The sequence below is a fragment of the Oenanthe melanoleuca genome, chromosome 4A, assembly GCF_029582105.1.
Source record: "Oenanthe melanoleuca isolate GR-GAL-2019-014 chromosome 4A, OMel1.0, whole genome shotgun sequence".
In the NCBI taxonomy this organism is placed as follows: domain Eukaryota; kingdom Metazoa; phylum Chordata; class Aves; order Passeriformes; family Muscicapidae; genus Oenanthe; species Oenanthe melanoleuca.
Window position 1 is genome coordinate 1,512,171 of NC_079338.1, and position 17,365 is coordinate 1,529,535.

At 42.6% G+C, this 17,365-nt stretch overlaps 1 long non-coding RNA gene across 3 annotated transcripts in view; it reads right to left on the reverse strand.

Annotated features, from left to right (window-relative positions):
• LOC130253043 (uncharacterized) overlaps positions 1-17,365 on the reverse strand; it is a 67,159-nt gene that overhangs the window by 20,792 nt on the left and 29,002 nt on the right. Inside the window, exon 4 of one of the 3 annotated variants that reach the window (XR_008840496.1) lies at positions 8,819-9,026. The exons of 1 other annotated variant lie outside the window; for it this stretch is intronic. This is a non-coding gene — a long non-coding RNA (uncharacterized LOC130253043). Of the gene's footprint in view, positions 1-8,818; positions 9,027-14,283; positions 17,327-17,365 lie in introns of those variants that run through there. One more of the 3 variants, XR_008840498.1, reaches the window with a different exon arrangement.

The window sequence follows — 17,365 nt, forward strand, 5'->3', positions numbered from 1 at the left end:
TGGAATGGGAAATGAAATGTGTTCTCCAACAAACCCCTAAAACTGCTCATGTTGCTGGCAGCTATGTTAAAACAAGGGTGCTCAAATAAAATTCCTATTAAAAAAAATTGAATTGAACTTTTCAATGGAATTAGATTTTCCTGAAATTTTATTAGCTGGCAGGTTCATAAACTACAACAGAAACAAAGCAGGAAAACCAAATCATTCTTTAGGAGCTATTAAAAGGTAGCAAAGGGGATCAAAAAAAGGGAATCTTTTGAAATATTAAGTCTGCAAATGAGAGTTTTATCTTTCTGAGAGTAAATGGCTCCTACAGATTTGTTAAGGTCATAAACTCATAAAACATGGAATAAAATGAGGTCTCAGCTAAATTCCAACAGCACTCCCAGCTTGTGTTGGATTGCAATACAGGATGTGACAGAAATGTGGATTCTGTCCCCATCTGTTAACCCAGCTGGGGCAGTGACCCTGATCTCCTGGCACACATTATCTGCTCATGGGCCATCTTTAAACCAGCTGGGCAATCATCTTTATCTTCCCACAGCCCATCCTCCCTCCAGGAGATATCTCCTGTTCATGGCCAGTGAGTCCCAGGGCATGACTGATAAAATTCCATCATCCCATGGGAGATGCTCCAGCCAGGGGAGGAGCCAAGCCTTTCCTACCCAGATAAAAACTGACATTTTGGACACCAAGGCACCTTCTTTCCACTGGATTCCAGAGGAAAACCAGACCTTTCCACATCATCCCTGGAGCTCCAGAGGAAACTGCACCTTCTCCAGGAGCACTGCTCCAGCTGAACCACATCTGCCCCTGCAGGAGGATGCAGCCACCATTGAATGGGACTGTGCCAACACCCTGACTGACTGACGGGTGTCAGCTTGGATTCTGACTCTGGCAGGGTTTGGGATTGTTCTGTGTAATACTGCATTTCTATTTTAATTTTCCTAGTGAAGAACTGTTATTCCTAATTCCTAAATCATTGCCTGAGAGCCCCTTAATTTCAAAATTATAATAATAATTTGGAGGGAGGGGGTTTACATTCTCCATTTCAAAGAGAAGCTCCTGCCTATATTGGCAGACACCTGTCCTCCAAACCAGAACACCTGGCTTTGCACATTCCACACCCAAACATCCCAACCCATTTGGACCTGGATGTTCCCTGATTTGCCCAAGGAGCTCCACCTGGCACCTCCCAAGCTCTGTCACACTCCCCATGATCTGAAGGTCCCTCCTGGCCTTGCAGGTCACAAACAAGCAAATAAGGCTTGGCTGACTTTGAAGAATTTCCTTTTGCAGGATTAAATCCTAAGGGATTATTTTGCCTTCCCTCCTCCTGCATTTTGAGTTAAAACCATTTTGTTCATCTGCTCTCCTCGAAGTCACTCAAACTCAGTAATTCCACTCAGTAATTCAAACACTGCTCTCCAGAACAGGCTGCATTCCAGAGCAAGGAAAACTACCCAGTTTTTTGTAGAGAAGAATACTCCAGTCTGAAAAGCACTGGAAAAATGGATTGTTTTCAAAGACTTAATTGCAACTCCTCTTGAAGGGCAATACCCAAATCACTGTCATTCTCAGTGCACACAGTGCTCATCCCTCCAGGATCATAGACTGGGAACTCTCTCAGTTGTTGCTCAGCAGGTGAATCCATTGCACTGGGAGCCTATAGGCAAATACTAAATATATTCCTATATATTTATAGAATATATATAAATGAATAGAATAGAATAGAATAGAATAGAATAGAATAGAATAGAATAGAATAGAATAGAATAGAATAGAATAGAATAGAATAGAATAGAATAGAATAGAATAGAATCTGCTTCTATTTATCAGCTTGGTTCCGTAGCTCTGGACTTAGCAAAATAACCCAAACAAAGGCTTTGCCTTTGGGAATTGGTTGCCAAAAATGAACAAAAAAGAAGTGAAACAGTCTGAGGTCAGCCAATCCTTTGACCAGATCACAGGATTCAAACATGTCTAAAGCAACTCTAATGTCCCTAGACAATCAAGAGCATCTCTGAAACAGTGTTTCACGTGTTTGGAAATGAAGTGAGAGGCTCTGTGGATTATGGAAGAGGATAAGTGGTCATTCAGCAAGGTTTACATCCTCTTATCTATAGCACTCCATGGTAGAGAGAACTTTATGAGCTTCTTGCTGTCCTCTCATTAATAACATCATTGATGCTGATACAGATTAATACTTCTACCAGAACAATCTTCCAGAACAGTTTGACTGTGTTTGAAGAGTAATTTCAATCCAACCCCTCCTTTTCCCAGATCCTGTGAGAGGTTCTGACTCTGCATCAGCTCCACCTGCAGCTTTCCAGGAGCAAATCTGGGAGAGGAAAACTGGCAGAGCATAAGAGGTCCAGACACGTTGCTGGTTGCTGTTCCTGCCCAGTTAATGCATTTCTAATTCCAGATAATGACACAATTGCATGGGGGCTGTGATGGGAAGGGTTGCTGTGAAATAACCTCTCCAAAAGTGCACAGAACGTTGTCGTGCTGAAGCTGAGGGTCAGGCTGCCCTAACTCCCAACATTTGTGCACATTCAGCAGTGACTCATGAAATTATGAGCCAGGGATGGTGACCTGCAGGAATTCAGGAAGAGCCAAAGAGAGCTGAGCATTTGTGTGGGTAATTAGAACGTCCACATTTAGAAGGGGTCAAAGAAATACAATATTAGAGGAGAAATAAAAACCCATTGGGATTCAGAGTCAGAAAAGATGTGAAAAAAATTACCAGAAGTTGCTTATCGTATTTTTTCCTACTGGCAACTTCCGGCACCTTTCCCTGAAATCTGTGGTCCTGGAAAATGCTGGGTATTAAATGTAGCAGCAGCTGGGACAAGGAGTTCTTTTGGACAGGTTTGAATCCTGTGTTCTCATGTAACAAGCAAATTCAAAATACTCATTGTGAACTGAGAACCAGAAGTTCTCATCCACATGTCCTGACAGTGAGGAAAGAACTCTCAGAAGCATCTGGGAGTGCTTCACTCTGTACAGTGGGAAGTGTCAGCACAACCTGGAATAACCCAGACACATCCCAGTGCCCAGGAAGGCTCAGGGAGCATTTTCCAGCACCATGCACTCCCTTTTCCCTGTTGTCTTGGGTTGCAACACAGGATGTGACAAAAATGTGGATTCTGTCCCCATCTGTTAACCCAGCTGGGGCAGTGACCCTGATCTCCTGCACACATTATCTGCTCATGGGCCATCTTTAAACCAGCTGGGCAATCATCTTTATCTTCCCACAGCCCATCCTCCCTCCAGGAGATATCTCCTGTTCATGGCCAGTGAGTCCCAGGGCATGACTGATAAAATTCCATCATCCCACTGGGAGATGCTCCAGCCAGGGGAGGAGCCAAGCCTTTCCTACCCAGATAAAAACTGAGATTTTGGACACCAAGGCACCTTCTTTCCACTGGATTCCAGAGGAAAGCCAGACCTTTCCACATCATCCCTGCACCTTCAGAGGAAACTGCACCTTCTCCAGGAGCACTGCTCCAGCTGAACCACATCTGCCCCTGCAGGAGGATGCAGCCACCATTGAATGGGACTGTGCCAACACCCTGACTGACTGACGGGTGTCAGCTTGGATTCTGACTCTGGCAGGGTTGGGATTGTTCTGTGTAATACTGCATTTCTATTTTAATTTTCCTAGTCAAGAACTGTTATTCCTAATTCCCATATCTTTGTCTGAGAGCCCCTTAATTTCAAAACGATAATAATTTGGAGGGAGGGGGTTTGCATTCTCCTTTTCAAAGAGAAGCTCCTGCCTATATTGGCAGACACCTGTCCTCCACACCAGGACACTTGTTTTCCCTCATGGATACACACCAGGTTTGCAGAAGGTCACTCCTTAAAACTGGAGGCCTCCATCAGCTCATGGAGGAACACCTGGAAGAGCAGAGGCAGGAGCACTGGGAGTGCATCCTTGGTGACATCAATCCCACCCCTAAGGCTCTTTCTCTGATTCAATTCTTTCTTCCCTTGTGTTGAAGTCAAGCAGACAAATGGAAGAGCTGCTCTGAGGAGAAAATCCCATCTGCACAGGGCATCACTCCAAAGCCATTCAAACACCATCTGCTCTGGCACTCCTAGAGCTCGTGCCAGCTCAGGGCTCTGTCTCTGGGGCACAGCTCAGATTTGCTCTCAAAACAGGTGAGGAATCAGGGAATGGTTTGGGTCAGAGGAGCCCTACAGATCATCTGGTCCCAGGGGCAGGGATGACACCCAAGCCCAGACACATCCTGCTGTTCCAAGATTCCCCTGCCTCTCCTGGGACCCAGGGCCTCCTCCTGAGAGATTTGCTGCCTTCCACACCCAAAGGCTGGTGGAGAAGGCAGCTCTGGAGACATTTGATTATTGCAGCTGTTTTGTTTACTCTCCCAAGAATCTGAGTATTAATTTGGCAGCTTCCCAGGAACATTGATGCAGGAGCTACCACAACTGCAAGGTGCTGTGCTCAGGAACTGCTCTACAAATCGGCTTTTTGATGGATTTTCATCTTTTCCAGCCATCAAGGAAATTGCTGTGATTAATGTTTTATACACAGCATATTTGAGGAAGGGGTCAATAAATGTCATCAACAAATCTCTATCCCATGAGAATACCCTGGGTTGGAAGGGATCCTCCAGGATTATCCAGTCCCACCCTGGCCCTGCACAGACACCCCAACAATCCCACCCTGAATGATAAAACACTCCTGGAGCTCTGGCAGCCTCTGTGCCCATTCCCTGGGGAGCCTGGGCAGTGCCCAGCACCCTCTGGGGGAAGAACCTTTCCCTAAAATCCAACCTAACCCTGCCCTGGCACTGCCTGGGTGAGGGAATGGTGTGAACAGCACCCATGGGGGTTCAGTGCTCTTTAAGGCAGCACACAGTGTGGTAATTCAGTCTCCAAAACTGCTGATATTGCATCCACTAAAGAGTGGCTCCTGGGGTTTTTTCCTATTCTTTAAAAATAATAAATTCACTGAGCTAAAATAGACTTAATGGACTCTGTTAAGTCTGTAAGATGTGGAGACCTGATCTGCTCTTACCTCACTGTAAATCTGTGTGACCCACCAGAGGGTTGTCTCACACAAGAAAAGGGAACCAGACCCTCATTTTAGGTTCTCCTGACCATTTGTGACCCCTGTTTGCAAGACCAACAATACACAGCCTGGTTTCAGGCATTCTAATCAACCAAGGCTTTTATTTTTATGTTAATTTATTCAGCACCCATAAAGTCTTCCTGTGGTTAATTAGAGAACTCACTGGAGCCTGTCTAAAGATTTTATAAATATGAACACATTATCTTATTGTATCTCCTTTCCCTGCCTATTAATCTCACAACAATTAAAGTAAATGCTTCTTCAAGTAAAATGCTTCTAGGAAACTCCATGCTAAAAGGCAACAATTATTCCCAAGTTCATTCTTAAGGGAAAGAATAACCCAAAATGCTACAAAACCAATGAAAAAGGGGTAGAGAGAGAACATGTTGGAGAACAAGCTTCTCATTTTACACCAGGATGTGATGTTACACCAGTATGAACATTAATTGTAACTGGAAAGAGATTAAATCCCACCTGGGATAAATGCCTTGACCATCCCATGACACTGAGGGGCTCCTTTAACTCTGTTCTTTGTATATCCAAGGTCTAAGTAAGCAGAACAGATCCTGGAAAAACTGGAACCAAAATAATTCGTGGCTTTTCCTGGAGATAAATTTGATTCTCCAGTAACTCAGCTCTAGTGAGCAAAAGTTCAAGTTCAAAGAGCTTCCACAGCTCAAAACAGAATAAAAAAATCAAGGGAATTTTTGGGTAGGTAAAAATCTCTGCATATCCTGCACTGGCCCTGAGACCTTCAAAGGCAAGTGGCTGAGGAAATTATCTGCAAACAAATCAGTCCCTGCTGGACAAGTCAGTCCTGGCTGAAGCTGCAGGGAGGATCCCACGCTATGGCCCAGCATGAACACTGCTGATAGGAACTGAGACATTTCTGAGACACCCCAAAAATTATTGGAGACCACACTGGGCATTCTGAGGGCTGGTTCTTCACCAGCACATTCTGTTGCATGTTTGAAGGAGGTGTCTGAGACAGGAACAGGGGAGGGAATATGCAAAAGAGCCATTATCAACATTTACTTGCTCTTCCACGATTCAATGGAGCAGCACAAAATAAATTTAGCTCTGAGAAAAAGCTTCATGCAGAATCCTGCAGAACTCAGTTCCTCTCAACAGTATTGAAGGTCAAACTCAGGACTCAAGAACTCTTGTCTTAGTGAGGATAAAGATCAAATATAACCAATATTCATTCTCTGGAACATCATCACAGACAGTGGTTGACTTCATTAAACAACTTCTCTGGTCAATTCTGATTTTGTGCATTTAAATAATTCCACAGATGAGTCAAATGGATTCAAGAGAAATGGCCCTGAAAATTGAAATTGCTCCTCGTGTAACTGAACGTTGTTTTTGCAAATTCCCCTGTGGTTTCACATGGAGACAGAATCTTTCAGCACTTCCTCATCTCAACTGCTCAATAGTGGGGTTTGTTCAAACACTGCTGTGCTCCACTTTACCAACACCATTCAAAGGCAGAATTCTTGCATAGCCCTGTCTATCCACAGAAACTTCACCTCACTGGGGAAGGAAGTTAATTCATCTAAAATCCCATTTACAACGAGGCTGGATGAAAACACACCCAAAAAGAGAACTCCCACTTCTCTTCTCGATTTTTTCAGTGTATTTCATTTACCTGATCAGTACAAAGCATGCAGTTGGCTGGCAACCTGCTCAAGCTCATTTTTCCCCAGTGCAGAATGAAGATTTCTACAACACAAGCAGTCCTGTTAATTCTGGGAGCTGGGCTAGATTAGATTAGATTTAAAGTCTTGGAAAAGAAAATGAGCCTCAGCCACAATCTTGACAGCAAAATAACAATGTCTAAGTTTATGTCGGCTGTTCAGAGCCCACAAAATAAACATTGGCCTAATAATCTCATTAGGAACTAATTCCATGGGCTGGCCATTCCAGGGATGACCTCACTGATAAACAATCCCAAGTATTTATTGCCTGCTTGGACTGTACACTGGAAATATCAGATGGGAAAGGAAAAGGATAGGTTTGAATTACAGTGCATAAGTAAATCCTACCTCTGTAATGCTGCTTCTCTGCTATTTTTATAATCACAGGAGTGTTCTATTTCATTTTCCCCAAGGTGAATGGCACAAAGGCATATGGAATAAAATGAATTTGCCTTCTTTAGGACTATTTTATCATCTTACTTTACCAGACGAATAATGCAAATTCCTTATCTCCAGCCAGCAAATCTTTGTAGCCTTTATTCCACATTATTGTGGATGTAGCCACATACACAGTCTCATACATACAAATTTAAACAGTGAGAACAGTGTTTGAAGAACCAAAGAGCAAAAAAAATGAGGTGGGTTATGTAAAAATAGTCCTGATTACAAAGGCAAACAGCAACATTACCATAAGGGCAACATTCACTCAGAATGTGCATTTATATTAACTCTTTTTAATAGATATTTCCTCCCATTTTCTTTCATTTCAGAAGCTGAATTTAAATTTGTTCTCGGTATTTGCTCACAGAATAAAAGTTTGTCAGAATTGTCACTCACTCTGTTACCCCTCTAGAGAAAAACTGAGGTCATTACTGAACCAAGAGCTGGCCTGGAACCAATAATTCTTTTTTTTAATTTATTTATCCCTACCTAGCTAATAAGTCATTACAGAATCAAACCCAGATTCAGAATATCCATCTAAACAATTAAAGAGTTGCTGTTTCAGTGAGAAGATGGTGAATGCAGTTCTGGGATGGGAAGCTGCATCCCCAAATCTGTCACTGCTGCGGGAGCATTGACAGCACCTTTGACAGGGCACAGTCCCAGCAGTGAATGTTCCTGCAGTTCCATGGCCAAGGGGAATCTCTCTGGTCCCAAAACCTTGGCATGGGCAGTCCTGCAGTCAGGGCAAACAGCAGAAATGAGCAGGTAGGAATGAGCAGGGGTAAGAATGACCAGGGGCAGGAATGACCAGGGGCAGGAATGACCAGGGGCAGAAATGACCAGAGGTAGGAATGAGCAGGGGCAGGAATGAGCAGGGCAGGAATGACAAGGGGCAGGGATGACCAGGGGCAGGAATGACCAGGGGCAGAAATGACCAGGGGCAGGAATGACCAGGGGCAGAAATGACCAGGGGCAGGAATGAGCAGGGGCAGGAATGAGCAGGGCAGGAATGACAAGGGGCAGGGATGACCAGGGGCAGGAATGACCAGGGGCAGGAATGAGCAGGCAGGAATGACCAGGGGCAGGAATGACCAGGGGTAGGAATGACCAGGCTGGAATGACCAGGGGCAGGAATGACTAGGCTGGAATGAGCAGGCAGGAATGAGCAGGGGCAGGAATGAGCAGAGCCTTTGTCCCCTGACCCCAGGGGTGCCCCCAGCACCACGAAGCTCAGGAGCAGCCCTGCAATAGCTCAGCTCCAGAGGACAAAGCAGATCTGTGCCAAATGCAACCCTCATTCCCTTCTTTTCACCCCGATGAGCAAATTCTGCTGCTCCCTGTGCTCCCCGTGTGCAGCAAACTTCATCCAGGCAAACTCCTGCTCCAAAGGTCTCTGAGTACTATTTCCAAAATAATTACACTTAGCACTTGTTATTTTTCGGGCATCGAGGAGAAAAATGTACAATAACTTTTAACAAAGCAGCATTTAGGAGATGCTGTGCACCTGGGATAAAATGTTGGGAACGCTTGGGACAGGTTCCCAGGAATTCTCCCGGGGCTCCCCGGGCTGTGCCCAGCTCCCACCGGGATGCGGGAATGCCGCAGTGCTGCCATCGCCGGTCTCCCGGGGACATCCAGCGGTGGCACCGGGAAATCAGAGCGATCCCGGACCGCTGGTGCTGCAGGGACGCGCCAGCGGAGCCAGGAGAGCTCCCCGTGGGATGCAGGACTCGCTTGGATATTTCCGTGAGACACAAAGAGTTCTGCAAACTGCAGCGTGGCTTGGATTAAAATTATATAAATTATATACTAAAATAATAATTATTTTATTATATTATATATATAATATAAATGTATCGATATATATTATATAAATAATATATATAAATATAGATATTACATATTACATATTACATGTTATATATTATATATTGTATAATATATATAATATTATATATAATATATAATATTTTATATTATATACTATATATTATATTATTATATATATATTATATATTATATATATATATTATATATTATATTATATATATATTATATATATTATATTATATATTATATATTATATATTATATATCATATATCATATGGATCTGGTCAAGATCCTGTTTCGAAATGGAAAAGGTCAAGGTTAATTATTAATAATATTTTTAAAGGTAGAATTAAGAATTTTAAAGGTAAAATTGAGAATTTGAAAGGTAGAATTAAGAATTTTAAAGGTAGAATTGAGAATCTTAAAGGTAGAATTGACAAATTTAAAGGTAAAATTAAGAATTTTAGAGGTAGAATTAAGAACTTTAAAGGTAGAATTGAGAAAATTTTTAAAGGTAGTATTGAGAATTTTAAAGGTAGAATTGAGAATCTTAAAGGTAGAATTGGGAAATTTAAAGGTAGAATTGAGAATTTTAAAGGTAGAATTAAGAATTTTAAAGGTAGAATTGAGAATTTTAAAGGTAAAATTAAGAATTTTAAAGATAGAACTGAGAATTTTAAAGGTAGAATTGAGAAATTTTTTAAAGGTAGAATTGAGAAATTTTAAAGGTAAAATTAAGAATTTTAAAAGTAGAATTAAGGATTTTACAGAATCTACAGAGCCAGGGTGGGTAGAATGTTCTCAATGTTCTATTACCCAGGTCAGCAGCTTTAATAATCCCTTTGTATCTATGATTAAGTGATTAAATAAATTATATCTGTGATTAAATATCCTTCTTCAAGATTGCAGGTGCTTATGTTACTGTGGACAGGTTATTTTAAAATTTTTTTCCTCACCCCTCAAGTTTTGTTAACCTCTAGGAGAAGTTATGAAAGGGGAGAGAGGTAAGAAAAGTTTCAGCTTGTAAGAAATAATTTTTTCATTCAGATCTTTATGGTTAAGAGACTGGGAGGTTTTTTTCATGAAGTGTTCTAAAATGCCAAACTCTCAAAATAATGATTTAATGAAAAGCAGGTTATCCCAGGTGATCTGGGACCTACCTCAATATCAAATAATTGAGTTGACTTTAAAACATTGGCTCAAAATAAACTAAATAAGCTTCAAAGAGAAATGAGAAGTTGAAGAGAAAATTCTTGGAGCAGCATCACCACTGTAAACAGTGAGGTCCAAAATGGGCTGAATGCAAAAATTCACATGGAATGGCACAAAATCATTTCTGAGGCCCTCAATTCACAGGGGTTGGTGATTTTTTTTTTCAAAATTGCCTTCTAAATTGCAGAAAACTGATGAGTAATATTTAATCTTCATGTTTGGGGATGGGATTTAAAAGTGCCCTCTGGACTGTAACTAATTCAGTGTAACACAAGCACAGTCAAAGCAATGAAAATTCAGTCCTGACACTGCCAGACTGGCTGGGGGAGGGTTCAGGTGGAAGCTGCACCTTCTGTGCTTTACAATGGGTTTCTTTATTTCAGTTTCTAAACTCCAGGACTTTGAAGACAAAGGCTGTTAATTGAGTTCTAGGGGTTTTGAAAAAAATCCAAAACACATAAAGGAGAGTCTAAATTTACTTTATCAAAATGTTATGGAGTGAAATGAAATGCAATTAAAGTAAAATGGCCTGAAGAATATTGTTAATAGTCAATGCCTTTCTTTATATAACAGCTGGGGCTTTCTTTCAGCAATTATTCTAATATTTTCTGTACCCATAATCATCTAGCTCAGATAAGTTCTCCACTGGTGGGATGTGTGAGATCTCTTTGTATTTTAGGTCCTTGTAAAAAGTTAAAAGGTTTTAAAATCCAAAGGAATTGGCTCGTGCCACAGGAAGGGTTGTTCAGATGGGAGCTCTTGTTCCTTTGCTGTGCACTGAGCCAGGCTTTATTTTGGTGGAGGACTGAGCACTGCAGCTCCCACCCAAACCTTGTTCTGCATCATCCAAGTGCTGCTCCAGTGTTGACTGAACCTTTGTAGATCCCAGATTTGACTCCTCCAATACAAGATTGCTATAGAGCATCACAAGCCATTAGAACAGGAGCCTTTAAAACTTTTGGAGAACCTGGAATTGTTAAATGCACCTGTCTGAACCCATGGGGAGTGCTCAGCTCAGCCTTTGCCTCCACCCCTCTGCAGTCAGAGAACTTTAATCTGGCCAGGTGGAAATATTCCTGACTTGGCCATTTAGCTGTGCTGGGCAAAAACTAGAGACTGCTTGTCAAACTTAGCCCTAATCTACTGAGAAAACTGCCTTGATCACCTCAGAGGAACTTTCTGTCAGTGTGATGTGGAGTTACATCTGAGGTAACAAAAGCAACTTGGGTTCATTGTGCTACCCAGGCTGGTAAATAAATCCCTGGCCAGCCTTTCACCTCTAAATATGCAATTATATTGCATTTATATATATATATATATATATATATATATATATGTATATGTATATGTATATATATAAATGTGTGTGTGTATATATATATATATGTATATATATATATGTGTGTGTGTGTATATATATATGTGTGTATGTATATATATGTATGTATATATATATGTATATATATGTATATATATATGTACACATATATACATATATATACATATATACACATATATATACATATATATTATAAGTGCAATTATATTGCACATCAGCTGGGTTTGGGGCATGGCACAGGCACTGCTGTCCCAAAGTTTCTGTCCTGTGGGGCTGACACTCCCCTGCCAGCTTTAGTGATCCTCCCATGGTGAAGGCAGATGAACACCTGACAGGTCAGATGCTAAACCCTCAAATATTCTGCTCTGCACAGTTTAAATGGGCACTGATTACTTTGTCACCTCTCAGTACTTATCTCTTTATTTTTAAAAAAATAATCTGGATCATTGTTTTTAATTTGCCTTACAGGGGGAATTTTGCTTTCCAGTTTTATTGCATTACATTTCCTAATTAGGGCTGTCACTGCTTCATGCTTCATCCTCACAGGCCTTGATACAATCTCATTCCAAATAGTTCAGGTAATCAGTGTTTTCAAATTCTGTAAGTTCACAAAACTTTTTGTTTCTGAACTCTTCTGGTGAAGAGAAGTGCATTTACAAATCCACACAAACCAGTCCACAAAATATTTTGTGCTACCTGGTAGTTCATGAAAAATTCTAACTTGGCTGTGACAATTCCAATGGTATCATTAGCTAGAAAAAAAACCGAAAAATCAGATTATTCACTGCATCTTTCAGTATTGAGTAGCTCTAAAAGTGTTTGGAAGGTGTTTTGTCTGTAGTTTGTTCTGATATTATAGTAATTACATTCTTCCCACAAAGGAGGCATGAAAATAAGAAATCCCTCTTTTCATCACAGCCCCTCAGACTCCATCATTGCCTTTTGGTGACAGCAGAGGATAATTGCCTGTGCTTAAACCCTCGGTGGCTCTGAAAAAAATTCGTGAAAACTTGGAGCTGTTGAAAATTTTCTGTCTGAAATTGGCCTCCTGTCATTTCAAAAGTAACAAAACTAAGGGTAGCTTAAAACCACGTTGAGGAGAAAGACAAGGCTTCCTGTCGAGGAATTGAATAGTATTTGGAGGCTCTATGGATCAGAGGTGAAGGTGCCTTGTCTGTTCCAGGTGAATATTCCAGATGTGGCAGCACAGTCGGGCAGGCAGAGCAGTTTTCAGTGATTAACTTTGTCCTTTGGCACCACCGCTGCTCTTCGGCGTCTCTGAATTCCCCATTTAAATGCAAATGCCCGCGGTGAAAAGGCAGTTCCAGGGCAGTGCCGTGAGTTTAGCGGGAGTTCCCATTGTGATGCCTCTTAATCAGGGCACAAAGGTGACTGACAAGGCAGCTCCTTCATCCCCTGGTGAAATCAAAATAGGTCACTCCGTAATTCCACAATGTTTCCGGGCACCGAGTTCAACAAGGTCTTTGTGAATGAGATAATTCAGCCAGTTCTGCAGCTTCCCTGGTTCAAGATAAATTGTTCCTTTATCTGCAGGTTTTTTACTATTACTCTTCTTAATGATCTGAATTACTTCTCCAGTTTTAAAGATGTTCATTTTAAGTGACCTGGCAGATTTCACATCCTCCCACTTCATCCTTTGGATCGTTTTTGTCTCAGATTCAGCCAGGTGCAAAGCAATGATTCTGTACTGGGTACAGACTCTGCTCTTGGTTCTGTCCTCACAGAAAGAATGAGGAGAGAGAAGGGAGTTGTTTCTGGATAACACATTTAAATTCCTTTTACGTTAGCTATTTGTGTGCTCATCAAACATTTATTCAAAGTGATCAGGAGAAACTATTTCCTCATCCCTGGAAGCACCACAAGCAGAGTTAAATCTTTGAGGAACAAGCTGTTGCTGCCACTGAATCACTCCCTAGCTGCTGGTGCTCAAGCCCTCACAGAGGCAAACTAAACCAATTCCCAGATGCTCCCAGATTCCAGCTTCTGAATGAACTTCATTCCAAGATCTAGTTTATTTTCCATGGTTAGAATGAGGCTCTGATGTAGTAGAGATTTTAGCAATGCACTGAGTCATGCTGGGCTTCAAAATCTCTCTGAGGTGCTCTGCTGGTCACTAAACTGATAAATCAGGGTGATTTTATCATCTCTGAATGCCAATGCAGGAGTTTGGGATTCAAATCTCCCAGAGACAGAGCCAAGGAGTGCAGACACAGAAAGGCTGAAGGAAACCCTAAAGCAGAGGACACAGGGGTAATTTCATCCAAAGTAGGGATTTCAATCATTTCAATTTGGCCCCACTAATTACTCCAGTACAAGGTTTGTTTTGAAATACAGGATGAAGGGAGGCCCCATGAAAAGAAGAGGCTATGTAGATAACACTGACCAAAGAGATGTGACAGAGCTGCTTGAACATTAACATCATTCACAAATTACTTTTGAGTCTTGGAAATAATATTTGTTTTCTATTGGGATGTAAGAAACTCTGTGACTATAACTATATTAACCTTCCTACTGCTCTAAATGCAGTCTCCTAAAAGTCTCCTAAAAGGGACAACTCTCCCTCAAAGGAGGGGAAATGTGGGTTTAAATATTCATCCATGGAATGAAGTGCATCAGTTAAAACTTAGAAGGGTGGGAGAAGATGGCAACTGCAAAAATTGAGGTGGGACAGGATGGACTCTGCAGAGCTGGAGATAGGACAGGATGGACACTGCAGAAATGGAGAGGGGACAGGATGGACACTGCAGAGCTGGAGGTGAAACAGGATGGACACTGCAGAGCTGGAGAGGGGACAGGATGGACACTGCAGAAATGGAACAAGATGGACACTGCAGAACTGGAGATAGGACAGGATGGACACTGCAGAACTGGAGAGGGGACAGGATGGACACTGCAGAAATGGAGAGGGGACAGGATGGACACTGCAGAGCTGGAGGTGAAACAGGATGGACACTGCAGAGCTGGAGAGGGGACAGGATGGACACTGCAGAACTGAAGATGGAACAGGATGGACACTGCAGAAATGGAGATGGAACAGGATGGACACTGCAGAAATGGAGGTGGGACAGGATGGACACTGCAGAACTGAAGATGGAACAGGATGGACACTGCAGAGCTGGAGAGGGGACAGGATGGACACTGCAGAACTGAAGATGGAACAGGATGGACACTGCAGAAATGGAGATGGAACAGGATGGACACTGCAGAAATGGAACAAGATGGACACTGCAGAACTGAAGATGGAACAGGATGGACACTGCAGAAATGGAGATGGAACAGGATGGACACTGCAGAACTGGAACAGGATGGACACTGCAGAAATGGGGATGGGACAGGATGGACACTGCAGAGCTGGAGAGGGGACAGGATGGACACAGGCTCCTCTGGCTGACCATCCAAGAAGGGAACTGCTCCACCCACTACAGCACTGCTGCCTTTTGCTAACAACAACCTCCAGAGACCCAGCAGGCCAAAATTAGGCAGAGCAGCTCAGCTGACCCTGGGAGATATCATCAGTGTGCAGCAGGCTGCTCTATATTTAGTCCCAGTTAACGTCACTTGTCACACATGGGGATGCACTTTACCTCCATGGTGTGCTTGAGAGGCAGATAAGCTTTGCTCCACACCCCTCATTTTGTGTTTGTGAATAGTTCTCTGGGCTCAGCTGCATTCCTCATTCAGCAGCAGAGGAATGATGGAGGATTTCAAGCTGGAGAGTGAAACAGGACTTTACAAAAAGCCTGCAGCCCCTCATTTCTTCCTCCCTGATCCAGGAGCCCTAACTCCCCTTGGCAGTGTTTGGCCAGGGACTCCTTTCCCTGGAGCAGGGCGGTTGCACTAAGTCAAAAGCACAGACTGTGTTTAGCCTGTGTAAAATAAGCCAGTGATCTTGAGGTTAGGCCTTCACACCCCAGCAACACCTCTGCCAGTCCTTTGGCTGTGAGTCCTTTAACCCCAGTGCTGCATTTCTTATTGAACAGAAATGATCAACAAGTGATGCTCATTCCCAGTAACCTCCTCTCCTAACCTGGCTCGTCAGGTCTGTGCTTGCTGCAGTGCCACAGAGGGGAATCACTTGGTTCAAATCCTTTGATTTAGAGTTTTCCTGGAGCTCCTTCAATCAGAGCAGCCCTGCCTGACCACTCCCTGTTCCCTCCTGAAATCAGCATCAAACTATCCAGGGCTGAGCACTGTGGCACAGTAAAATTGATGGGTTTGTACCCAGGCAACATCCAGGCACCAGGCTGCCAATTGCTCAAAAAGAAAGGTTCATTTAAAAAAAAGTTAAAGGGGAAGTGGGGAGAGTCACATCAGCAGGGACAAATTTGACCGTGGCAAGGCTGCTGAAAGAAATGTGAGAACTGAGGATGGAAAAGAGAGAGAAGTATCAGAATTTAACAGAATTTACTCAGACACGCTCAGGAAGAAGATTAAAAAGTCATGCAAATTCTCAGTCCTCTCCCTTAGAAAGTGATCCAATGCAGTGCCTGGTGTTTATGTTTATTCTGCACTGAGAGGACTAAGCATGTTCCAAACCTCTGGAATCTCTGCTCTTTTAAAGGGATTTACTGGCTGGGCCAATGGTTTAGGATTTAGAGCTTTGGGAATCCTGTTCTTTGTTGTATTCCTGTTCTTGCTCTGTAGTTTCTAAATGAAGGTCACTAATGCAGCTCTTTCTCTGAAGAAGTACAAAACTTATTTTCTCTAGAAAGGACAGCAAACACTGCAAATAATTCCACCTACAACATATCTGGCAGTTGCTATTGTCAGCCTTAACAAATGTTTCTCCCAAAGACATTGTGTAGATATCACTATGTAGAGAGATGCATAAATTAGTGACCAAAATTAGCTCAAGTAGCTGATAGAGAAAAATATTTCTTGCAGGCAGGGTCAGCATTTGATTGGGCCACGTTCCAACTAAGCTTAAGCAACTCATTTAATAGGGATAAGTAAAGAGTGGAAAACAAACCAGCTGAGAGCTTTTGCTGTGTGGCACAGACACATCCAGCAATATTTTTGTCCTGCATTTCCCACTGTGGGTCTGCTGTTTCTCAGACTGTGATTATGTCCCTCTGCCAGGTACATTCAGCTCAGAGAAGCAGGCAGAGACAGACTTGACTGAATTGTTAGGCCCAGGGAAAAAAAAAATTCTCCAGATCTCAGATGTACCCAGTGTTCCATGCATGTTTTACAGTGTTGCTGCTTTTCAGCTAAAAACAAAGATGAAATTTGGGGGTTGCTTTAAAAATAGATTGAAGGTACTGAAATAAAACACCACCTTGGTGTCTCAAAGTTGTGACTTTGATAGTTGTGGCTTTCTGGGAACTCTTCAGAATTCAGTGTTTAAAGTGTGGTTCAGGCTGTGCCTGGCAGCAGTCCCATTCAATGGTGGCTGCATCCTCCTGCAGTGGCAGATGTGGTTCAGCTGAAGCAGTGCTCCTGGAGAAGGTGCAGTTTCCTCTGAAGCTCCAGGGATGATGTGCAAAGGTCTGGTTTTCCTCTGGGATCCAGTGGAAAGAAGGTTCCTTGGTGTCCAAAATGTCAGTTTTTATCTGGGTAGGAAAGGCTTGGCTCCTCCCCTGGCTGGAGCATCTCCCAGTGGGATGATGGAATTTTATCAGTCATGCCCTGGGACTCACTGGCCATGAACAGGAGATATCTCCTGGAGGGAGGATGGGCTGTGGGAAGATAAAGATGATTGCCCAGCTGGTTTAAAG